Source organism: Mytilus californianus, unplaced genomic scaffold, assembly GCF_021869535.1.
Source record: "Mytilus californianus isolate M0D057914Y unplaced genomic scaffold, xbMytCali1.0.p SCAF_11, whole genome shotgun sequence".
In the NCBI taxonomy this organism is placed as follows: domain Eukaryota; kingdom Metazoa; phylum Mollusca; class Bivalvia; order Mytilida; family Mytilidae; genus Mytilus; species Mytilus californianus.
In genome coordinates, this window is record NW_026262593.1 from 55,621,059 (window position 1) to 55,645,922 (window position 24,864).

Consider the following 24,864-nt stretch of genomic DNA (forward strand, 5'->3'; position numbering starts at 1 on the left):
TATTTTCACTTTTTATATGACTATTTACATACCAAGTTTGATAGCAATCAGTTTCACAGACGAATGACTGTTATATTGTTATGTTCCGTACCTGAATGTCCACCTACAGGTAGAGAGAGATTAAAGCAAATAGAACTGTAAAATTATGTTTTGTGACGTAATTAAGGTACTACATGTACATCTAGTCATAACAATATTTCTCACAGTACTGAAAAAGTACTGATGACAACACAGTACTGAAAAAGTACTGATGACAACACAGTACTGAAAAAAGTACTAATTAAAAGTGTACCGTAAATTGATAACTTACGACTACTTACATCAACATTTCATGGACTGTGGTGTACATAGTTGTCACATTGGCAATAATAACACATGTTTTTAATTTTTATACTTTTAAATTTAAAGTAATATTGTTGATTAAATTATGTTTTATAGACCTTTTGTTATTCTGCTTATCAAGAAAAAGGAGGAATTCGTTATTCAAAACCTCCTTTTTTACTAACTTTGATAATTGTAAGATAGCCTATACTTTATCTACAGAGAATGAGTTCATTTTTTGAGCGATCTTGCACCTTGTAGGAATATGCACTGCAGAATATAGCAAGTTATATAGAGAATATGTCGTTGCTGTAAAATGAATTACTGTATTACCTTATCTAAATAAATTTTGAAACTAAGAGCTATATTATTTTTACAAGCCAATAAAAAGTTTCAGTTAAAAGGCAACAATAACAACAGACCTTTTTAATAGATCAAATGGTATTTTAATGACTTCAGGCAGTGATAAAAAAAAAAGACTATATCGTATCAAATTTAAGAATCTTTCTCTCTGTATTTAATCTGCTGATAAAGTTAGCATGTCGTCTTGCATCCTAATTTCAGAGATTGTACTGTTTAGATCAATTCTAGCCTCTCTAAAAATCTGCCAGAAACTGCAAGAAAAACTGTTCTAGAACACTTTGGAACAGTTTTCCCGACAAACTTAGACCAGTTTCTAACAAGAACTACTGTAAACCAACTAAATTTCGCGAACGATTTGTTTTCGCGACTTTCGCGGGTAGAAAAATATCGCGAATATAAATCGTCGTGAATATGTAAAACTTGGATAACTACATCAAGTAAATTTGAGAATCGCGAAATTAAATCACCACGAAATGGTAAAGAAAGGGCTAAACGCGAAATAAAGTATCCGCGAAAATAAGTTGGTTTACAGTTACTGTATTTTACCATAAAACAGTTTTGGACAATTGAGGCCGTTTTTACCAGTACATGTATCTTTCTATAATTGATTGATTGATTGATTATTGGTTGCTTAACGTACAGTGGCAAATAGTTCATGCATGTTCATGCATGTTATAACAATAAATACAAAAGGTAGATTCTTAAATAGAAGCCGTCCGGGATGAAGGTCAGGAAAATTTGGACTGCCACTAGAAAATCAGGGTATATTAATTGGATAGGGACTGAAATTTTGCCTTGTAACGGGCCATCTACGGTCCATCGAAGTTACAAGGGTTCTGAAAGTGCAGAGAGTGTGGTACTCTTTCTACACGAGGCATCGGACTTAACGTCCCCATTCTGACCGGACGTGACTGCGTATTTGTACATCCCGCACAGCCGGTCGGAAGAAGTGATCATATTTCTATTCCCCAGTCAACCTTGGGTGTTCTATTATTGATGTGTAACTTTGATTTATTTCTTGTGTAATTTTACTTCTTTCACGTGGTTGCTAGGGTGCTTCTGCACTATGAAATGTATGTCCTCTATAGATGCACTAGAATGCGAGTTTTTCATAGACAGAGTAACATAAGGTTCGCTTTAATTAATATTTCATCGCATAAGTCACAAATGTGTGTAGACATATAAAGATATAAAAAATGTACAAATGCAAGCTTGAAACAAAGTGCATAACAGTGAACATGCAGTATTTGTTTTGGAGAAGACATTACTAAGTTGAAATATAAAAATAACGAGATGAGGTATGATTGCCAATGAGACAACGATCCACCAAAGTTAAAATAAAGTGGATGTAAGCAATTATAGGCAACCTTACGGCCTTCAACAATGAGAAAAACCCATACCGTATAGTCGGCTATAAAAGGCCCTGACATGAAAAATATGAAACAATTCAATTGAGAAAACTAACGGCCTAATTTATAACAAAACAATTTACGAAAACAAGATATGACAGACATGAACCAACGACAACCACTGAACTACAGGCTCCTGACTTGGGACAGGCACATAAAGAATGTGGCGGATTTAAACATGTTTGTGAGGAATCAACCCTCCCCATAACCTGGGACATTGGTGTAACAGCACAACATAAGAACAAACTTTCAAAATCAGTTGAAAAAGGCTTAACTCATCAGATCGATTCAAAGCAGGAAAACATCAAACATAAACACAGACCGGACGTGGCAGGGTATTTATCCATCCCTCATTCCTAACAACAAAAAGGACACTAAGTACAGATCTGAGAGTACTCGCAGTTACTGAAAACCTTGTTTCTGATACACTTGTCCTTTCGAACAATATAATATGTGTAAACTAACAAGCAGTATTTAAAAAATCATATACCCTCGCGAAATGAACTTCTTTACGATGAGACAAAATACTTTTTTTGATAAGATGAGAAAAAAAAACAAGCTTATTTATATAGGACTCAAATCGAGAATAACCATATATGACCATATGTTTGTATCCGTCACTAATGTGCATTGAAGTTCAGCGCTAAAACAAAAACCTGTCGAGTGAGACTCTTGTCATTTTTTAAAAGTCTTCAAAAATTTTCGCTCGTAAGCAGTAAAAACCAAATTTAACAAACATTGAAAAACTTTTACAAATGGTCCTGGTATGAAATAAATCTACTATAGACCCTACCTCTTTAAAAGAAAGACGAAAGATACTCAAGTGATATTCAAATTCATAAGTTGAAAACAAACTGACATTCCCATGGCAAAAAAAACCAAAACGACCAAAAAGACAAACAACAGTACACGAAACTTAACATAACAAACTAAAAACTGAACAACACGAATCCCACCAAAAACTGGGGATGATCTCAAGGGTTCCGGAAAGGTGGGCATATCCTGCTCCACATGTGGCACCCTTAGTTGCAACTAATGTAAATATCATGATATCATTCCACCATCTGGTGGAGCCATAAAAATCTATAAACGCAACAGTAGTTTACCGATGTTCGTCTGCAAAAGAGTTCCCTTCTTCTTATCAAATTAGCAAGAAGTACGTTTGAAAATGTGGGAGAAATTATCTATTTGGCATTTTTTAATTTTTCTCTGATAATTTTTATGAGTTTCTTTACATGTTTAACTACCAGAGCCTTTCCTAGACAAAATGTTAATCATTGCAATTCAAAGATTAAGTTGTTTTCTCTAAATTAAAATTGGTTAATATTTTTTTAATCTCAGGGGAAGTAACTCTTTTGTAAAGATTTTTGACATCGGAACTCTAAACGCACGATATAATCTTTCAACATAAGTATTGTTAACATGCTTTATGGAGCAAATAGGATACTGCGAGTTCGCTTACGTCGAGAATCATTTAATTGTGATTTTACTCGGGGTTTTTCCTGTTGTTGTTTTTTTTTTTAATTTCTAGCATAAAAAAAAGATACGAAAAGATTATATAAAACAATAAACCAAAGAAAAAGTCAACTTTATAATTGGTTGATTTTCATGATTATATTATGCACGGATACTTAAACAATTTCTTTAAAAACAAATTAGTATCAGAACCAACCTATCACGTGTTCCTTTTGTTATTGTCAGTCTTTTTAAAATATCCAACTGACAAATATTGACTATCAAATCTAAATTCTCAAAAATCTGCACAAATATTTTAATCTATATATATCTAATTTACCATATTTGTTTTAAATATATTCCACCTTATAATGGAAACTGCAAACATATATCCGGGCGCACCAATTTTATAAAGTATTGTTAACAATTTACATGCTTCAAATCATACAATAAAAAAACATACCTGAAAATGTGTGAGAAATAACGTTTTTGGCATCTTTTATTTTCCTGTTACAATTTTACAGTTTTTTTGTTTGTTGTATGTGCGACCAGAAGAGCTTTTTTGAGGTAAAAGAATTATTTGTTGTAACTCAAAGTTAAAGTAGTTTTCTATAAGTGTACATCGGTCAAATTTAATTAATATCATGGGAAGTAACTCTTACATGAAATAGTATGATACAACAATCTATATGTTTTAAGAAATCTTTCTAACTTTACTTTTTACATAACTATTTGCTGCTTTTGTTAAAAAGACATTGGATCCACATTTTTTCGAGTGTCCTCAGTTATATAAATATACAATTTGACGTTTGGTTTTTTTTTTTCGATCTTGTATGCAAAATTTTAAAAAATGTTTACAAACACTTGTATTTATTTATATCTTATTTTCAACTGGTTTGTTTTAACAATATTCCACCTCATAGTGGATCCATAAAAATGTTCGGACGCATAAAATTTATGAAGTAGACTTATGAATTTCCATGCTTCAATTCATGCAATAAAAAACACGTCTGAAACATGTGGGTGAAATCACATTTTTGCATCTCTATTTTTCCTGTTACAATTTTAAAGTTTTTTGTTTATTGAGCGACCAACAGAGCCCTTTTTAGGCAAATACATTAATCATTGCAACTCAAAGTTAAAGTAATTTCCTTTGAATGAACAAATATCAAATATAATTTATTTTAGGGGAAATAACTCTTGCATGAAGAAGTTTAAACCAGCTATCTCAATGTACTATCACGGCTTTGAGGACGTTATGAGAACAAGTCATCGAAGTCCAAATGTGTGAGGAGAATTTATTGATCAGCGAATGTACAATATGACAGTAGAACTAATCAAGCTAGCTTTCGTTAGAACAACCAAGTGTGAAAAATATATACACACGATAAACAGATTATCGGATTTTCTGTATATAGATATCGTTAAATATCAGATGTCCGGCACACTGTAAAACTGTCTTGCTTGGTCGTGCCGCTTTCTCGCCAAAAAAGTTCCCATTATGGCTCACGGCTGTTTTTTTACGATACCATGGTACAGAAAGCCCCCAAAATTATACTTTTTTATTACAACTTACTGCTTTTATTGAAAGACATTGGCACTGCAGATCCACATACATGTACTTCGAGTGTCATTCAATTAAATAATATTTATCTAATTTTACGTTTGTTTTTCTCGCTCTTGTATCAAAAAGTTCGGTTTCGAAAACGATATATATATCTTTTTAAAACTGGATCAAATGTAGCGCGAACGCTACTTTAAGTAAACGTACTTTATTTTAACATTCGATATCTAATACAATGCACTCGACACATTTTGATGACAAAAAATTCTCATTATTTTTTTCACGATATTCCACCTATTGGTGGAGTAAAAAAGTTTTAAGACAATACCGAACTTCAAGGAAAATTCAAAACGGCGGAAGTCCATAATCTCACAAAATCAACATATAATCATTTACGTAAATGGTAATGTACCACTGTTTGTTAATATACGTGATATCATAAATGTGGGATAAATCATAAATTTGGCATCTTTTATTTTTTTATGTAACCCTTCTAAGGTTTTGATTAAATAAATAACAAGCACAGTCTTTTAAAAACAAAAGCATTAATATTTGCAACTCAAATTTTAAGTAAGTATTCCGAAGTTTACATCGGTCAAAATATTATTCAGAATCACATGGGAGGTAACTCTTGCATAAAGTATTGAGGGTCTGGATGGGGTTCCTTATTTCTGTATTTTTAAATTTTTAAGGGCATTTTTTTTTTATCTTTAAAAATAACGTTTATTCGGTAAAATTCTCATAAAAATGATTTTATTATTAAATTTCTATTTTTAATGAGATTATTTATCTTTATTCTGTACATCGTTCATTTCTGTAATCAGTATCATATTACCCGATTCTTTTATTCTCCACAATTATTTTTTATACTTTTGCACCCTAGTATTCTCTTTTTTGTTGTTGTTCTCTCTCATTTTCCTCTATTCATTATTTCATTGGTCATTATTCTCTATTCTGTAAACCTCATCCAGACCATTGAAGTAATATTTAAAATTTTTTAAGTTTTTCGTTAATTGAGCGATCAACAGAGCCCTTTTTAAGCAAAGACATTAATTGGTGCAACTCAATGTGTATACATGTAGATATCGTTAAATATCAGACGTTTTGCACACTGTAAAATTGTCTTGCTTGTTTGTGTCGCTTTCTCGTCAAAAAGTCCACATTATGGGTCACGGCTGATATTCTACGATGCCATTGTACAGAAAGCCCCCAAAATTATACTTTTTTATAACAATTTACTGCTTTTATTGAAAGACATTATCACTGTAGATCCACACACGAGTGTCATCTAATTACATATATAATTTTACGATTTGTTTTCTCGCTCTTGTATCAAAAAGTTCGGTTTAGTTTTTCTTAAAATGCAAATACGATGTATATCTTAATAACATGGAGTCAAACAGAGTGAGAATGCTCCTTTATGTAAACATGCGATATTTGGTAAAATGTGCTAGACCCATTATTTTGCAAAAAATGTCTTATTTTTACATTAATTTCCACCTATCGGTGGATTAAAAAAGACGAATACCGAACTTCAAAGCAAATTCGAAAAAGTCCATAAAATCTGACAAAATCATCATAATTTGATTGGTTTAAATAGTAATGAACCACTGTTTGTTAATATTGATTTCATAAAAGTGGTAGAAGTCACAAATTTGGCATCTTTTATTTTTCCTGTAACCCTTTTAAGTTTTTGTTTAAAGAAATAACAAGCACAGTCTTTTAGAGATAAAAGTAATAATTATTGCAACTATAATTTAATGTAGTAATGTCTACGTTTACATCGATCACGATATTAGTCAGTATCACATGGGCGGTAACTCTTGCATGAAGTATTGAGGGTCTCGATGGTGGTCCCTTACTGTATCTGTATTCTTTAAATTTTTAGGGCATTTTCTTTATATTAAAATTAGATAACGCTTATTCTGTAAAATTCTAATGAAAATGGTATTACTATTACATTTTTACGTAATGAGATGATTTCTTTATTCTGTACATCTTTCATTTTTGTAATCAGTATTGTATCACCCGATTCTTTCATTTCCACAATTATTTTTTTATATTTTAATACCCCATTATTCTCTGTCCTTTTTGTTCTCTCTCATTTTTCTCTATTCATTATTTTATTTGGTCATTATTCTCTATTCTGTAAAATTCATCCAGACCCTCATATGGGACTTAGATGTACAATTTCACGATTTTCCACCATACGGGCATTTATGGTAATTAGGCAACAACCATTCATCTTTCGTGTGGGAGGGGCATGGTCTTCTTTCAAATAAATTGTTTGATTCTATATTTCTTGTGAACAAGTAGTTTCAGTCGGAAGGGAAATGAAATAAACAATAGTTAGTTTCCATTTATCATTAAGGGAAAAGTAGATTATACATTGAGTTCGGAAAACAAATCTTGTCAGTCCTGTATTTTACTGAAGTTTAATTTGTTTCTTTATATATATTTAAAGTAAAAAAAAACAATGTTCGTCCCGTGATCAACACCCTCCAAAAAACAGTTGAATGCTCGGTGCCTTAAATCAGTGAGCTCAACGTGTGCTTACTTCTAGCTCGCGGCGCTTACTCGCCAAAACGGTTCACATTACGGCTCACGGCTGACATTTTACGATACTATTGTACAGAAAACCCACAGACATTGGCACTGCAGATCGACATACTTTGAGTGTCATTCAATCATATATATAATTTTGCGATTGATTTTTTTTCTCACACTTGTATAAAACTGTTCGGTTTATTTTGAAATTCAAATACGAGCTATATCTTTTAAACATGGAGTCAAATATAATGAGAACACTAATTTATGTAAACGTTCGATATTTAATACAATGCATTCGACTTTTTTTGCTGATAAAATCAATCATTATTTGTGACATAAAATTTTCCACCTTTCGGTGGAGCCAAACAAACATAAATACCGAACTCCAAGGCATATGGGAAATCCATAAAACCTGACAAAAATAAGAATTGATCGGCCTAAAAGGTATTTACCCATTTGGATATCTTGAAGTCTACATGCTTCAAATCATATTATCAAGATGGACGTCAGAAAATGTGGGAGAGATCACAAATTTGGCATCTTTTATTTTTCCTGTAACACTTATAGGTTTTTGGTTAAATGATTAACAATCAGAGCCTTTTTTGAGTTAAAAGCCATAATTAGTGCAACTTAAATTTATAGTTATTATGCCTAAGTTTACATCGGTCAAAATATTATTCAATATCAAAAGGGAGGAAACTCTTGCTTGGAGTAGTTAATATAGGATCTAAATGTACAATATCACAATGTTCAACCTTACGGATATTTATAGCACTTAGACACCGACCATTCATCTTCGTGTCAGAGGAGGGAGGTTCTTTCAAATAAATTGTTTTGTTCTATATTTTTTGTAAACAAATAGTTTGATTCGGTCGGAAGACAAATGAATAAAAAAATATTAGTTTGTATTCTTGGAAAATTAGGGGGAACAGTAGATTCTACATTGAGTTTGAAAAAATAAGATATTGTTCGTGTATGTTATTGAAGTATTTTTTAATTCGAAAAACAATTGTTTGTCTCGAGACTCACCCGCTCCAAAAAAGATGAATGGTCGGTGCCTTAAATCAGTGAGCTCAACACGTGCTTAAGCGAAAATCAGATATCAGGTACACCAGCTAATATCAGTTGTTTGTGAAAATAAAGACGAGAAGCACAAAAATTTAAAACCACTGAATTTAACAGAATAGGCTATTCTGGCTTGAGTCAACTCTGCCAAAGACAAAGGAGACGATATTTGTATTTAATTGTAATACGACCTAATCTGGGAACAAGCGCTTACCCTAATATCTCAATATTTGACTTACTAAGTTTTTGGAATTATGCATTCATTTGTCATTACCATTTAGCAAGTTATTCTTTCTATTTGTCTTCTTGGCTGACGTCAGTTCCTTATCACATGTGGAGCAGGGTCCGCTTACCCGTCTGGCGCTCCTGATGGTAATTTCCGCGGGTTTTTTGGTGGAGTTTGTTTTACTAAGTCTTGAGTTTTCTATTTTGATTGTATCTTTTGGTATCTGCAGCCTCTTTTTTATCGAAAAGGAATAAACTAAGTATGTGGAGTACTAAAAATAAAATTCAAGTTTAAAATATAAAAATTGTTTTTGATGTCATGTTATTTCAGCAAACGCCTTTTAGGGGTACTTCACTTTATCTTTTCTCCACCTAAGCTATTCTAAATCAGTGTCAATCTATAGCTATATATATATAAAGGGTTTCTATAACTTGGGTATTGTTTGATTGCTGCTTAATGTTCATCAGAACGAAGAAAAAAAAACTAAGTATAACTTGGGTACAGAAATAAGGCACCTTTGTATTCTTCAGACCGACAGTAAAACCCTTGCATAAGTGCGGTGTCTGTTTGGCTGTGCAGGATGTATGAAGATAGAAACATATTAAAAGTACTAGTTTACATCTTCTAAGAACTCTTGACTGTTTCATCTTTTTATCTGCATACGTACTATGTTATATGTTTTGCTACATGATTGTCAGTACCGTCTTGCGCAGAATCAAACTATTGTAAATTATACAACAAAAAAAGTTTTGTTTGTTCTATATTTTTACATCTATCAAATCGGAGGAGCCTTTTATACAATACAGCGTACTAGCCAGAGACTGTACGGGTTTTGCTCATCGGAGAAGGCCGTACGGTGACCTACATGTATATAGATGTGTATATCCTCGTCCTTTGCTCTCTGTTGGATGGTTGTCTCCTTAGGAATCATACCGTATCTCCCTTTTTAAATTGTGTATTTCATGGAAACTTAAATTTTTTGACCGGATTCTCTTTTGCAGGAACCATGCACCGTTGTTTCATTTATGCTTATGTGTTTTGAAAACAAATATAATAGAAGAATCACAGCTTCTATAATTGTATTCATAGATATAACCGTTATTAATGATAAGCAGGACAGGAAATTTGATGCATTGTTGGACTTTTCATAGAAGGGCAATTTGAGACTTGTTATCGAGATAGAGTTGTCGATCTTATGTTGCATGTACAATTATTATGATTTAAATTAAAGTCGGTGCTAAACATTTAACTGCCTTCTCTGTTTAAGACATTTTGGTACCTTGTTTTTTGCCAAACTTCTGATTTCAAGTGTACCTAGAGAATTTTTTTTCTAGAATCACGTGACGTACCCATGCAACTGTACATGTTTAATGTTTTTGTGCCACGTTGTGTTTTTATAGGATGTGTTGTGTTATATAGATATAAGAAGATGTGTTATGAGTGCCAATGAGACAACCCTCGATCTAAGTCACAATTTCTAAATGTAATCCATTATAGGTCAAAGTACGGCCTTCAACACGGAGCCTTGGCTCACACCGAACAGCAAGCTATAAAGGGCTCCAAAATGACTAGTGTAAAACCATTCAAACAGGAAAACCAACGGTCTAATCTATATAAAAAACGACAAACGAGAAACACTTATGAACCACATCATCAAACGATAACCACTGAACATCAGGTTCCTGACTTAGGACAGGTGCAAACAAATGCAGCGGGTTTAAACGTTTTAATAGGCGCCAACCTTCACCCTAACCTGAAACAATAGTGTAACATCACAACATAAAAAGACACCCTATAAAATATCAATTGAATATAACATGTATAAGTTTAAAGTTCAACTTTTATTAATGTGCGCGCCCCCCCCCCCCCCCCCCCTTTTTTTTTTTTTTTGCTTTTCACCCAGGAACGCCAAATTTGTGATTCTTCCCCTCGGTTTCTTTTACGAACTCAGATAAAAAAAAAGAAGTACATTTGAAATAGTAACCAAAACCATGCGGGCAAACCAAATAAGATGAAAATACAAATCACGCTGAATAAAAGTAGATGTGGTGATACGCTAATGAGAGAGCAAATAACCAATTCTTGGTATCACAAAAAACATCTATAGAGGTCAACTTAAGATCTTCTATCAATTGTTTTCAAAACGAATATTGTCTTGGTTTATGCCGCTTTCTATCTTTTTGACTGTCCCCTTATATTGTCTTGGTTTATGCCGATTTCTATCTTTGTGACTTTCCCCTTATATTGTCTTGGTTTATGCCGCTTTCTATCTTTGTGATTGTCCCCTTATATTGTCTTGGTTTATGCCGCTTTCTATCTTTTTGACTGTCCCCTTATATTGTCTTGGTTTATACCACTTTCTATCTTTTTGACTGTCCCCTTATATTGTCTTGAAACGGTGACTGAAGATATGATTTTGCCATCAAATGAGTAGTTCTCAAAATATAGTGCTAAAATCATAGAAGGTTTATGCAAACAAAAATATCTAAATACAATATGTCAATCCTTAAATCGTCGGGAGTCTAGACAAGAAGTAGTAAAAATTATTATATTAAAGAAGTTATATTTCATAAAGCATGGAAAACTAAGTATTGAGCATCGAGATTTCGATTATAATAAATTGTCTGACTGTCTTTTATTCAGATCACATTACACAATAATAAATATTTTTTCAACAATTGTAACCATGGAAAAATTCACAATATATAAATAACACATAGCTGAGAGGGTGATAGAGCAGATTGTTACCCCGAGAAAACATTGTCAACTGAGGCGAAGCCAAGGTTGACAATGTCTTTTCGAGGGGTACCAATCTGCTCTATCACCCTCTCAGATATGTGTTATTTAATTTATTATACTGAATGTTCTGTTATTACTCTCGATTAAATTTGAAATTCAAAGTAATAAACTATGACGTCTTGTACATAACAACCATCAGTATTTAATAAAGCGCACACTTGATCAAGCGTCTCCATGAAGGGTAATAGAGTAAATTAACACCCTCGTATTAGCCAATCAAAATATGGCATTTTAACGTGAAGTATGATAATTAAAATTGTCAATGTATAAGGTATAAGTCTTCAATAAGTGCTACATATATGATCCTTGAGCTGACTTCATTTTTTTCAGTCCTGGATTTAAGGCATACATTTATAAAAACGAATCGATCTGTTTCATTTTTTTTCTACAGGGCAGATTGTTTTCGTGAATTTATCAGAAAAATGTACATCGAACGTATGATATGCAGGGAATTGGTAAATTCTAAATTAGTGTTTGAGTTCTCAAATCATTTTAACTAGAAAACTTATTGATGCATTCCAAATTTCAGCTTGCGATTGACTGTGGCTTTTCATCTAGAAGACCGTCTAAAATTCTTAAATTCATACTACATCTTGGCTGAAGACCATCTTGTATATTTTTAGTCATTAATTTTATCATGCTACTCGCTTCCTGCGAAAAAGTAATACATTAATATATATAAGCAAATACGTCACTTTGCTTCTTATGTATGTAAGGTTTTTCAAAGTCCCAAAGGGTCTATTTTGGCAGGTTTTCTGCATGGGTACGGTTTCAATCTTTTCTCAAGAAAGAAAACAAAAAAGATTTAGTAGCTGCATAAATGCATGTGCCTTTATAATGTACCTAAATGTGCACTTCAAGATACATTTTTGGGGGTGCTTTAAATCTTCTCACTTGTTTATGAATCATGGAGTTATACAAGAAACAGATATCAAGAATTCCTGTAACTAGGATGATTAAAAGTTGATGATTGGTAGATAACAAAGAGGCAGTATCCCAACGACACAAATATCAAAACGCAGAACAGAGTAGAGGTCAACATACAATATTCAATAACAAATTACATGTAAAAGTATCCATATAGTATGCTTTGTTTTTAATTGAACCAGGTTTAGAACGCCAACCTAACCGAATTTGCAGTTGGGACAATTCCCCTGCATTTGTTTCATTCACAATTTCACAGCTAGGACAAATTCTAAAAGTTGTCAAATCCTATTGAACATTGCATATTTAAGGGTCTATATATGGTATGATTGAAGTGTGTTTCAAACTGGTCAATGTATAGTATGGAACGCGATTTTTATTTTTTTTTATTAGGTCTTTCCACTTTTCTGTGGAAAGACCTATTGTATTTGTTCTGGTTATTATTTTTTTTTCTTCCGCCAAATTTTGTTCTCGTGTAAAATTTTTGTTTCACAATATGTCGCCTAGATATTTCTTATATAGTATCATACAGTTTATGCACTTTTTATTTTCACACATTCTAAGCCGAACATTTTTCTTTGTAAGAGTTATCTCCCTATTCACTGTTTGTCAAGTGTGTGCATCTCCCTCGAAACAAAACAAAAAAGATCGCATTTGTTTCTTTTTCGCTTGTTCCAAGAGACCCTATCCCATGTGTTTAACTAGTATATCAGCCAACCAACCAACCAACCAATCAATCAATCAATTAATCAATCAATCAATCAATAAAAAAAATCAATTAATCATGTTTTGGAGGGGAAAGACCGTTTAACAATTGTTTTTAAAACAATTGATTTATATTTATTATTGCTGTTTTACAAATACAGAATACTTTGTGTTTGATGCATGTTTTTCCAACTAAGCCACATAAAGGGAAATAACTCAGATAATTTATCTTTTGTAAAGTCATGTACGGTAAATTCACCTACTTTGTTTTTTTGTCCCGTGACCCCAATTTGTAGTTTTATTTTCAGTTTTTACCTAAAATTATGTAACAAAAAAATAAGTTCCTTCATAATATAAGACATTAGACAGTAGACAATAGTTTATTGGTACAAACGCATTTCAATAAATGGTAATGACCGAATGGATAAACAATTTACATGGTAGTAAAATACAAACAATTATATATTTGTGAATAAAAAATTAAAGGTATAATGAAAATCTATTGCAATAGATTACTTCTTGCATTTAAACAATTTGTTACGAAAGAGGAAGATAGTTTTAGTGCCGTATAAGATTTATTATTAAGTATAAGATTTATTTTATTTTTATCGCACAATGTGGTTATATTTTTTCCTGTAATTTTGAACATTTTTAATACAAAAGTCTCTCTAATACTGGAGTAACCTCTGCAGTGTAGCAGCATGTGCTGTTCATTTTCAATTTCGCCACTTTTACAGATTTCACAAATTCTTTGATCTCTGGGTACTTTTAAATATCTTCCTCTTTCAATGGTAAGGTTATGAGCACTAACTCTTAATTTACACAATGATGATCGATCTGATCTATTTCTTAAAGCAACAATGATAACCTGCCCGTTGACTCATTTTGTAATGTTAATTTTGGGGATGCTGAAATATTTGCATGTTGTTCCTGAAAACCATGATCAATTAGTCTTTGTTTTATAAAACCAAAAAGGGGTTTAATAGTAAGGTTAAAGTTTGCCAAATATGATAAGCCTAAATTTTGAATAATAATATTTAACCTTTTAACCCATGGGTTGCTTTTTTTGTAGCATTATATATTTGGTGAACTAAACTTCCTTCTGAAGTGATTAAATGATCCCAGAATTTAATACTAGATAACATATCCTATTTTTCAATGGCAGTCTTGCAAGTTCGGAAAGGTATGCATCATTCGATGTCTTACAGTGTACTCCCAAGATTTCTTTAATCAATTTTATATGCCACTTTTCATAGGCATCACTGTCTTTAAACGTCGAAATAATTCCCCAGATTTCGCTACAATAAAGGAGAATAGGGGCTACTAAGGAATCAAAAAGTTTTTCCAGAAGTTTACAAGGGTTAACTTATCCTATTGTTTTCTTTATTTTAAAATATGCTTTCCTAGCCTTTTCCATAAGCATAGTGATGGCGACATTAAAACTGCCATTATATCTAATATTAATACCCAAGTAACAATAAGTACCAACTGTCTCTAAGGTTTTGTCATTATAATAAAATTCGTTTAAAAAAGACTTTCCATTTGAATTGAAAACCATTACTTTTGATTTCTCTGTATTGACTTGTTATTTCCAAGAAGAACAATAATTACTTAATGTATTGAGACAATTTTGCAAACCCTCTTTGCTATCTGATAATAATACAATATTATCGGCATAAGTTCCAAATGGAAGAATTATCCTGTAATATTATTTCCACTGGTACAAATATTACAGTATTTGTTCCTAACGGAATAAAGGGTATAGAATATTTGTTCCTAACGTAATACAGGGTATAGAATATTTGTTTCAACAGGAACAGATATCATGGCATTACTCATATCAAAGTTTCCAGAGGTAATCAGGCAAGTTCTGTTAGGCTGAACAAATATTCGTTGACAAGCCTTTTCTCTATATAAGCGGGTGAAAATATCTTCTTTTCGATTTAAAGTACTTGGTGTTATTTTACCTTAAAAGTATTGAAAATGAAATTTTACATTTTTCGTGACATGAAAGGGTCCCCCCCCCCCATGAAACATGCAAATTTCAAACTTGTTTATCTCAGACTGGTCGAATTTGAAGAAATTTGTTCTGAAGGTATATTTTATCATATTTTAATAGTGCATATACTTTTCTTCATTGTGATTGATGCTTCATGCTATTTCACTGTAGAATGAAATCAAATACTGTAAATATTAAGGCTTTAACGAACATGACACCAGTTCAGCTGTTGAATCAGTACATTGTAATCGTGGTAAATTCGGAAATTTGTCAAGTTCGTTCCTATATAGTACTTGCTATTTATGTATTTCCGCTTAAAATTATTTCCTAGTTCAAAGATAGAAAGAAAAATGTGAGATTTTCCCTCATTATATAGTTTAAAGCATCAAAGGAGTACATTAAGAACTACAGTAGGTAAGAAACATACATTATCTCGATACCCCAGTAGTCACCCGAAGAAGAAAACACGCAGACTTCACACACTGCTGACAAAGAGGTCTAAAATCATAAATTACAAAAAAGTCGTTATTTGAAGGCCTGATAGTTGTTTGTCCTCAATCCTTGTGGTTTGGTTTCGGTGGATCGTTTCTAAAATATGTGTTGTAGTACCTTAATCTTTTTTTTTTATATTTCATATAATTTTGTACATACATTTTGTAGTTCCCCAAATGAGTCACTATTGACAATAGTATTGACATAAATGAGGGATTCTTTTCTCCTGTTTAAATTTTTTTTATTTAATACACATTTTATACTTCAATTGGCACATATTCATGGAATGGAAAATGCAGCAAATTTGCTTAAAAATGAATAGCCCTAAGCAGTCTTCGTGCTCAACCACAGGCCCGCCAGCCTAGGCTAGTAAAAATGCTGTCGGACCTGTAAAAATCATCTCCATAGGCCAATAGAATCTAACTAAAATTTTCGTAAAAATTCAGCTTCACCAGTTTATCATGATGACTGGCCATAAGTCCCTTAGTGATTTACTGAGAAATTACAAGCCCATAAAAATTTTGAAAAACAACAATTTTCAAGGCTACAAACTTTTTTAAACCCCCCCCAATGGATGGAATTGTTCCATTTTCTACAAACTTGTGACATTTTACATGTTTTAAGTAATAAGACTTAAGCTAAGAAAATTATGTTTTAGCACTATCAAATGATTGACATGATTGAGGAATTGTGATCATGGTGATTCATTTGTGGAATAGTTCCGATCCCCATTGGGCGGGTTGTCCCTAATCTGTTGAAGTTGTTAGATTAGATATGGCAATTTAAAAAAAGGCTGGTTAGCATGGTCATGGTGGTTAGCCATTTAAAATTAGTATGGTTAAATACTTAAAATAGTGATTCTACCTGAAGATAGGGGGAAAGTGATATTTAATTAGTGATCAAATCTTAATTGGAAGTTGTGATAATATTAGAAAAATTTTGTCACTGATAAATAAAACGAACAATGACAAAATGTTCAGGTTTTAATTAAATCTGTATTTGGATAAATTGATGTTTAGTTTCTTAGAAATGTTAGAGGCAAATACCTAAAAATTAAAGAATATATATACATGTAGTATAATGTGTTATTAAGTTTATAATTAGCTACATTTATGAACATCATGATCTGTACTGTAAATTCAGAAATTACTGCAAGGTTATTTACATGTATTAATGCAAAAAATGTGACTAGGTGAGTATCACAATAAAAAGAAATCGCATTCTGAAATCTGATACACATATAGATCTGTCATGTCTGTACGCAGCTTTCCTGAATTCACAATAATTAATCTCACATTTTTGTCCATTCTTAAAAAAATTGTAATAATTAATATAACATGATATAAATGCACACAAGGATTTCTTGATTTACAGCAGTACATGTAAGCTTTTGAGGTCATTAATACATTATTCTGAGTTAAAATTTTGAAAAGAAAAAAATGCTTTACCATGTTTACTGTGGGTTAGTTTTCGTTTACAGTCTTGTCATATAAAAGAACTTGAATTCAGTGTTAATTCATTCTTTTGATGTGTCATTTGGATGTAAGAGTGACATCCCTTTGAACTATGTTTCAATTCCCCAAAATCTCTTAAAATGGAGGAGTTTGTTGTCTCCCTTGAAAAAGTTCATTATTTCTCTTCTACTGATATTTACATGTATAAGATTTCATTCTAAATAATGATACATTGTAAAAATAGATGAATTTCAAAAGATTTTATTATTCATAATTTCGTTTATAAAAGTCATTAATTTATGTTTAGAAATTTATTTGTTTACTTTGAAAAGTTTAAAAATATCATTTACCAAAATATAGAACCTTTCATAATTTTATATATAGAGAATATCGTATGGCTTTTTCAATATCACACCTGTATCAACCAGAGACACCAATATACAATAATATAATCCTAAGAGCTCTGCTCGAGGGATTATATTGGTTTGAGGGTTGATACGGTGTGATATTGAAAAAGCCATATCATATACACTTTATTATATACATGTACCTCAAGTACAGCTAATCTCTTATGTATTTTTCATGAGACATATTAGGTGCAGGATGTACTACATATTAGGGGTTTGATAAAGCCTTTGCACCCGTGACTGATATCGATATCATCACGGATGGCTGATACACCATGATTGCCATCAATTGTATTACACATACAATTTACCTGTATTTACTTAAGAAATAATTCACGGGGGCTTGAATATATCGTGATTTTACCACAGGTTGTCCCTTTATGCCAATATTTTACTCCTGGCTATCGCTCAGGGTAAAATATTTAGCATAAAGTGCCAACCCGTGGTAAAATCACGATATATTCAAGCCCCCATGAATTATTTCGATTCTAATAGGACAAATACGGCAATTCTTTTGGATCAAAGCACTCTAGGTGAAGGCAAATATTTGCCGTTCCCATAAACAAACGTACTATTCAATTGACGTAAAAGAACGAGCAAACTGAATTAGTGACATGCTTAAACTATTTACAATAATGTATTTAAATAGGTTTGGATGAATTTAAACATTTTAAATGAGAATTTTATTTATATGTGTAATATGTATAAAAAAATTGGATTATAACTCATTTTAGCATCGTTTGTTTACGTTTCCTTGTTGTGATGATTTTCGGTTTCATATTCTCATATTCTTACGTCATCATTGTATGACATCCGGTAGCTCATTCATAAAAATGCATATGACGTGGGAGTACGATTGGAACAGCCCAAACAATATATTCATATTTTACCACGGGTGTGTACTCAAAGCGTATGAAGAACATCATGTTAGAATACTAAGTATATAATAAATAGTATTTAGCAAATACAACAGTGTATGAATAGAATATAGGTTATGATTAATACCTACATTTGTACATGTATGTAATTAACAATAAATTTTCTAAAAGTATTAAAAGATGTTTTTAATGTATGCATGTACATGTAATATTAAATAAGGCAATCTGACACAATACTTGCAAGGGTAGTCATCATTATATTTAATCTACTAGTACACTGTACATCCAGCTAATATTATAGTTAAATTGTAAATATTATACATGTAGCTAAATTTTATGCAGATTGTAGATATACATGTACATGTACATCATACATTTACATGTAGCTACATGTACTTTTACCTGCTTACCAGTCTTATTATGAGAAAAGCCAAACCAATCCAAAATCAAAGCCAAACACATATATACATCAGTGGTCTCGTTAGCCCAAAATAGAAGGGCGCCGCGCCCTGGGTGCCCTCAGCCGCGCCCTGGGTGCCCTCAGCCGTGCCCTGGCTGCCCTCATCCGCGCCCTTCTGCCCTGATGCCTTTTTCCCAAAAACCCTTGTGCCGTTTTGGTAAAATTGCCTTTTGTTTCATCGATTTCTTATCACAAAGTTAAATTACATATATGACACCAGGTGATTGCCCCCAGGTTAATCATGTCATTACAATCAATATTACAGTGGATAAGACTTCAAAGGTGTTAAAAACTAGGTAATTTAATTAAGACAATGTACCTTTTTGTCATACATTTGATGAATTTGATGAATGTGTCAGCGAGTGTTTTTAGCTTGGGTCGGCATTTTCGATCTCCAAGAAGAGTGTATAAATGAAGACTTTTATGACTTTAGAATAGAATTTAAGTCATCAAAATACAACTTTGCCTTCACAGAAACGTCGTCCATCTCAACTTGTGAGCGACAAGCAAACAGTAAACGTGTTAGAAATTAATTTGGGAGTTACTTCCCCTGTTTTAGCTTATTACAAATTTGTGCTCCTAAAATATTATCTAGTACAAAAAATAGAAATAAATTGAATACAAAATTATATAAGAATGTTACCTTAAGGATATAAACTGTCTTTGAACATACCAAAAAAAAACTATCATGACATCAACTTAATGAAGCTTTATTAAATAATTCCTTAACACAAACGATGAAAAAAAGTTTTGAGGGCCAAACTCTAGCTGAAAATTTTGAAATAAGACAACTCTGTCGCATGTACATGTATGCTAAACTGTGAGATGTTTAGTTTATGTTGGTTTTTTTTTGGAAAAGGAAGGGGGGGGGGGGGGGGTTGTTTAGTTTATGTTGGTTTTTTTTTGGAAAAGGAAGGGGGGGGGGGGGGGGGGGGGGGGGAGAATAGTAAGTTAATTTGCCTCTATTGGTTTATAGTGATGTGATGTATGAATGTGTATTTACATTGTCTAATGCAAAATTTATATAATAAATAATCAAAACAACAACTTATGCATCTTTATTAACAACATATATAGTAAAAAAAAAGAATGTGAACTCGTGATACACACAGAAACGTAGACAAAAGAAATGAGCAGTGCCTTTTCCTTTCATAAAAAAGTGCCCTGCCCTCCACTGGCACCCTGCCCCTTTTGATTTCTAGCTGGAGCACTGTACATCATATACATCATGTACATGATACATGTATTTACATGTAACAACACAACTACTAATCTCTTCCAGAAACTTTAAATTAATGTAGAAAGTTTTGGCGATAAATTCTGAATGAAACATACAATGTATGTTTAACACAGTTTTGAAAAAGGCTATATATACATGTACATGTATGATAGCAAACTTTGTTTATCTCCTCATAGTGATAAATTACGAAAAGGGCATTTAAAGCATGATATTCACCATGTTCACTGCAGAGAAGTATATATACACATTGTATACAATTTTCTTAGGACATATATATATGCAGCATATATATACATGTACCTGTACATCATTTTTTTTTTGTACATATGTGTGCAGTACTTGCAGTCTTTGAATTTGATAAGTAGTCTACAATGTACCTGATACCTAAGATGCATAAAAATCTGGCCAGGTCTGTAAATTTTAAATTTATGTGATGTCAATCTAACAACATTTGAATTCTATTGGGAAAAATACCACTAAGTGACTTGTGTCAGATATTTTGATTCACATAATTGTAATTTCCAATTTTTATCAGTCAAATTATCCAGAATGACTCTTTTCAATAACTCTAAATTTAATAACATTCAAAATAAATGTATCTCCATCTACATGATCTACATGTATAAGCAAGTAAAATTTCTGCATTTTTGTACTGTTACATAATGCATTTATGTAAATGATTTTGTACCTATCTTTCACTTGTTATTATATATTGTACAAAGAAATAATTGACTGAGCAAACAGTGGCTCTTTTCACACAAAATCTTGCGAGTAAAAATATACATGATATAAAAATAAGAAGATGTAGTATAATTGCCAATGAGACAACCATCTACCAGAGACAAAATGACATAAAAAATTAACAACTATAGGTCACCGTAACAGCCTTACACAATGAGCAAAACCTATACTGCATAGTCATGTGATTGTCAGCTATAAAAGGCCCCGAAATGACAAATGTAAAACAATTCAAGCGAGAAAACTAACGGCCTGATTTACAATGATTTATGTAAATACAATAAACGAAATACAAATATGATATACAGCAACAAACGACAACCATTGAATTAGAGGCACATACAGAATGTGGCTGGGTTATCCATGTTAACAGGCGCACAACCCTCCTCCTAATCATATAAAATACTTATTTATAAGTCATTGTAAGCCTTATGAAGATTTCATATATGAAAAATAGTCTGAAGATTTTCTTTCCAAAATTTTCGATGATTGACAACAAGACAAATTGTACATCTGCAGTGTGCTCAAAATAAACCAATGTTTTCTATAAATATACATTTGTGTTTGTGTAAATGCTTGACTGTCATAACTGTACCTTTAAATTGAATATCTATTTCCATATTTGATTTAGAAAAAAGTGATTTGGTAAACATGTGTTTTCAACCTTCATGACATGATGATGCACATGTATTTTGGAGGGAAAGCCCCTATTACCTTATTCCTGGAATTGGATCAGGCAATTTATAAAGTTTATAGATCTGTAAGAGAAAAATTCCATCCTGACCGGGCTGACAAATGCTTGAGATAACTGGAGATATTTCCAAAGATGAAATATCTAAAACATATATATAAATCTCGGGCGTGTTGAGAAGGGAGTGAAACAATATTCAATATTAGATACTTACAATCGTGACATACATGACATATATGTCATGTATGTAACATGACATATATGTCATGTATGTATAATGCATTACCGGTATTAGTAGTTGATAATTGATTTGTCCGTCCGTCTGTGTGTCAGCAACATATGGTTTCCAGATGATAACTTAAGTATTCTTCAATATGTTTGATTAGAATAAAAGTTATAGAGAAGGGAAAGAAGCCTATTGATATTGGGGTCCAGAGGCAGATTTAGGGAGGAGCAAGTTGCCAAGGCCCCCCTTATGGTGCTGAATTATATTTTTTTTCAGACTTTTTACCTGTTCCACTCCAAATGTTGTCTAGTTTGGGGGCCCTGGGCCCCTTTTTTTCTAAATCATAGATCTGCATATGGGGTAAGTAGGTCAAAAGTCACGGTTACTAAAAATAGAAAAAAAAGGGTTTCTAGGTGGTGACACGAGTTTTCCTCGCTTGATAAAAATGAAACTTATTCAAATGGAAGATATACATGATATAGGCATGATAGGGAAAGGAAAAACGTATTGATTTGGGACAATATGTCAAAGGTCATGAAGGTCACTGCTATGGAATATAGAAAAATAAGTACTGATATGGTACAAATGTACATGTACAGTGTAGTATTTATTTAGTATGTAAAACTTAATTGTTCCGATGAAAGGTTTAAATTCTATTTTAGAAATAACTGAGCAAACCATAAAAAGATGTTTGGGGCATGTTTTGATCTTTTATAACTTGAGAATTTGTTAGGTTTTAAAGTCAATTCATTTTTGTACTTGTATAAAGTAATATACTTTTTCACCCTGTTTTAGGCTACATGTATTATTGTAAAAGTCATAGTTGGCATATGCACTCATATGCATATGTTTTCTGGTCTTTGGTAGGGTTGTTGTCTCTTTGACATATTCCCCATTTCCATTCTCAATTTTACTCAAACATGTACAAAAAATAGTTTGAAATAACTTAATAAAAGGCTTTTATTTTATAGCCATGTCTTCAGTGTACATGTACATGTATGAAACTTCAAGTGCTGGGTACTGTAAATTTAGAATTTATTGCGATTGTTACACGATCAACACAAATCAGAGTTTAATTTTGCGATTTAAGGAAATGATGCATATAATTAAAAATAATGAATTTCCATTATTACATAAATGTATTAAATCGGAAAATGAAAAATTTGAAACTTGTTTTAAACATGACCAAATCATTGATTGTTGTGATATGTATCATTGGACCACAGGAAGTCCTCAGGGCCATAAAGATATGTTTTTACAATAATTGTCATCAATAAATATGTCATATTTATACATCTCAAGGAGAAATGTTCAGGTTTGTTTATCTTTTAAATATTTATTAAAAATTGTTAGATAAACGTATAGATCTATGGACTATTGTAGACAATAAATGGTAATATGTCATTTTTTCTTCACTTTTTACAATTGACATACGTAGCTTCAAACTACAAATGTAATGTTATATAGATTACATGTATGTTTCATAAGAATCTGTAATTTTGATTAGCTGAAAGCATTCATGAGGCATTCCAAAATGAAATTGCATTTTTCAATAAAATTCAACGTACATGACAGCATGTGATAACGTCACTACAATGCATAAGAAAGTATGAAAACACAAAATGTGCTTCTGTCGATGCTTTAAATACATCTCTATAAAATTACATAAAGGATACAACTTCCAGTTAGTCAATTCTGCTTGGACTATGAAATAGACTGGCACCATTTCTTTTGACTACAGTTAAGACTTTATTACAAATATGAAGAATTCATACATTCAGCTTTCATAAGAGCAGTTTTAATATACATGTAGAATTAGGAGATGATGTATAATTGCCAATGAAACAATTATCCACCAGAGTTCAAATGAGGTGGATGTAAGCAATTAGAAGTATGTTCAGCATTTGATCATGTATTTATTAAAGGGACCTCGGTGACGGGAGTGGTCAAAGTAGTCTATTTACAGTATCACTAGCCTGCCAACGCTGAGGTTGTGAGTTCAACCCCACACGTGGCAGGTGTGCTTGACTGATTGTAAGTTTTCCTCCTGAATTCGTGGTTCTCTCTGGGTACTCCTGAGCTTCCTCAACCAATAAAAAACTGACAGCCTCAAAATATCACAATATTGCTGAAAGTAGCTTTAAACACCAATCAATGAAATAAAATTTAGACTGCCTGCCATGGACGGTTAAGGTCTAAGCATAGTCCAGAGCATGGACGGAAGTTAATGCTCTTTTGTTGAATGCCTGTCTAGGGAACTGGTTGGCCCTCAATTGAAAGTGTACATATGATACATTAAAAGAAACAAAAAACTCTTTATTTCTAAGCTCTGCATTTGAAATAAAATATATAATGCATGATATAGCAAAAAAACTTGAAAGAAATTGATTTAAAATTTCGCAAATTTGTTTTAATAAAAATAAGGAATTCCATCTGATTCACGTAATTGCAGGGAAAAAATATATATATAAATATTCCCATAATTATGTAATTCATGAATGTAATCTGATTTTGTTTACATCATGGAAGCATCAGAAATCTGTCTGCTATTGTAATTATGTAATGTGCATGCATAGATGCACTTTTCAAATCATCAGCCTTTACTAAGACTGATGAAATGTGATTTAGATCTTGCCATTCGCGTGTTATGTGACATGCTTATGCATGTGCTGTCATCATAGTTATTTTAGCTGGTTTTCATTTTCATGATATCAGTGGATAAATTTTTTCACATAGGGCTTAAATTCATGTGTCAAACCGTAACCTTCCCATCAATATTATTCCTTTCTTCAAATTTTTGTGTGGGAAAATTATATTCTCACATTTTACATAAATGAACTTTTTTTAAGAAATAAATAAAAATAACCCCTGTATGATCCTTTCAAACTTTACAGAAGA

General features: G+C 32.1%; 1 protein-coding gene across 2 annotated transcripts in view; it reads left to right on the forward strand.

Annotated features, from left to right (window-relative positions):
* Positions 1-15,692: 15,692 nt before the first annotated feature.
* Positions 15,693-24,864, forward strand: part of LOC127720335 (activated CDC42 kinase 1-like) — a 56,319-nt gene continuing 47,147 nt past the window's right edge. Inside the window, exon 1 of one of the 2 annotated variants that reach the window (XM_052226905.1) lies at positions 15,693-15,794. The gene's annotated coding sequence lies outside the window, so the exon portion shown is untranslated. The remainder of the gene's footprint in view (positions 15,795-24,864) is intronic. The other variant, XM_052226906.1, reaches the window with a different exon arrangement.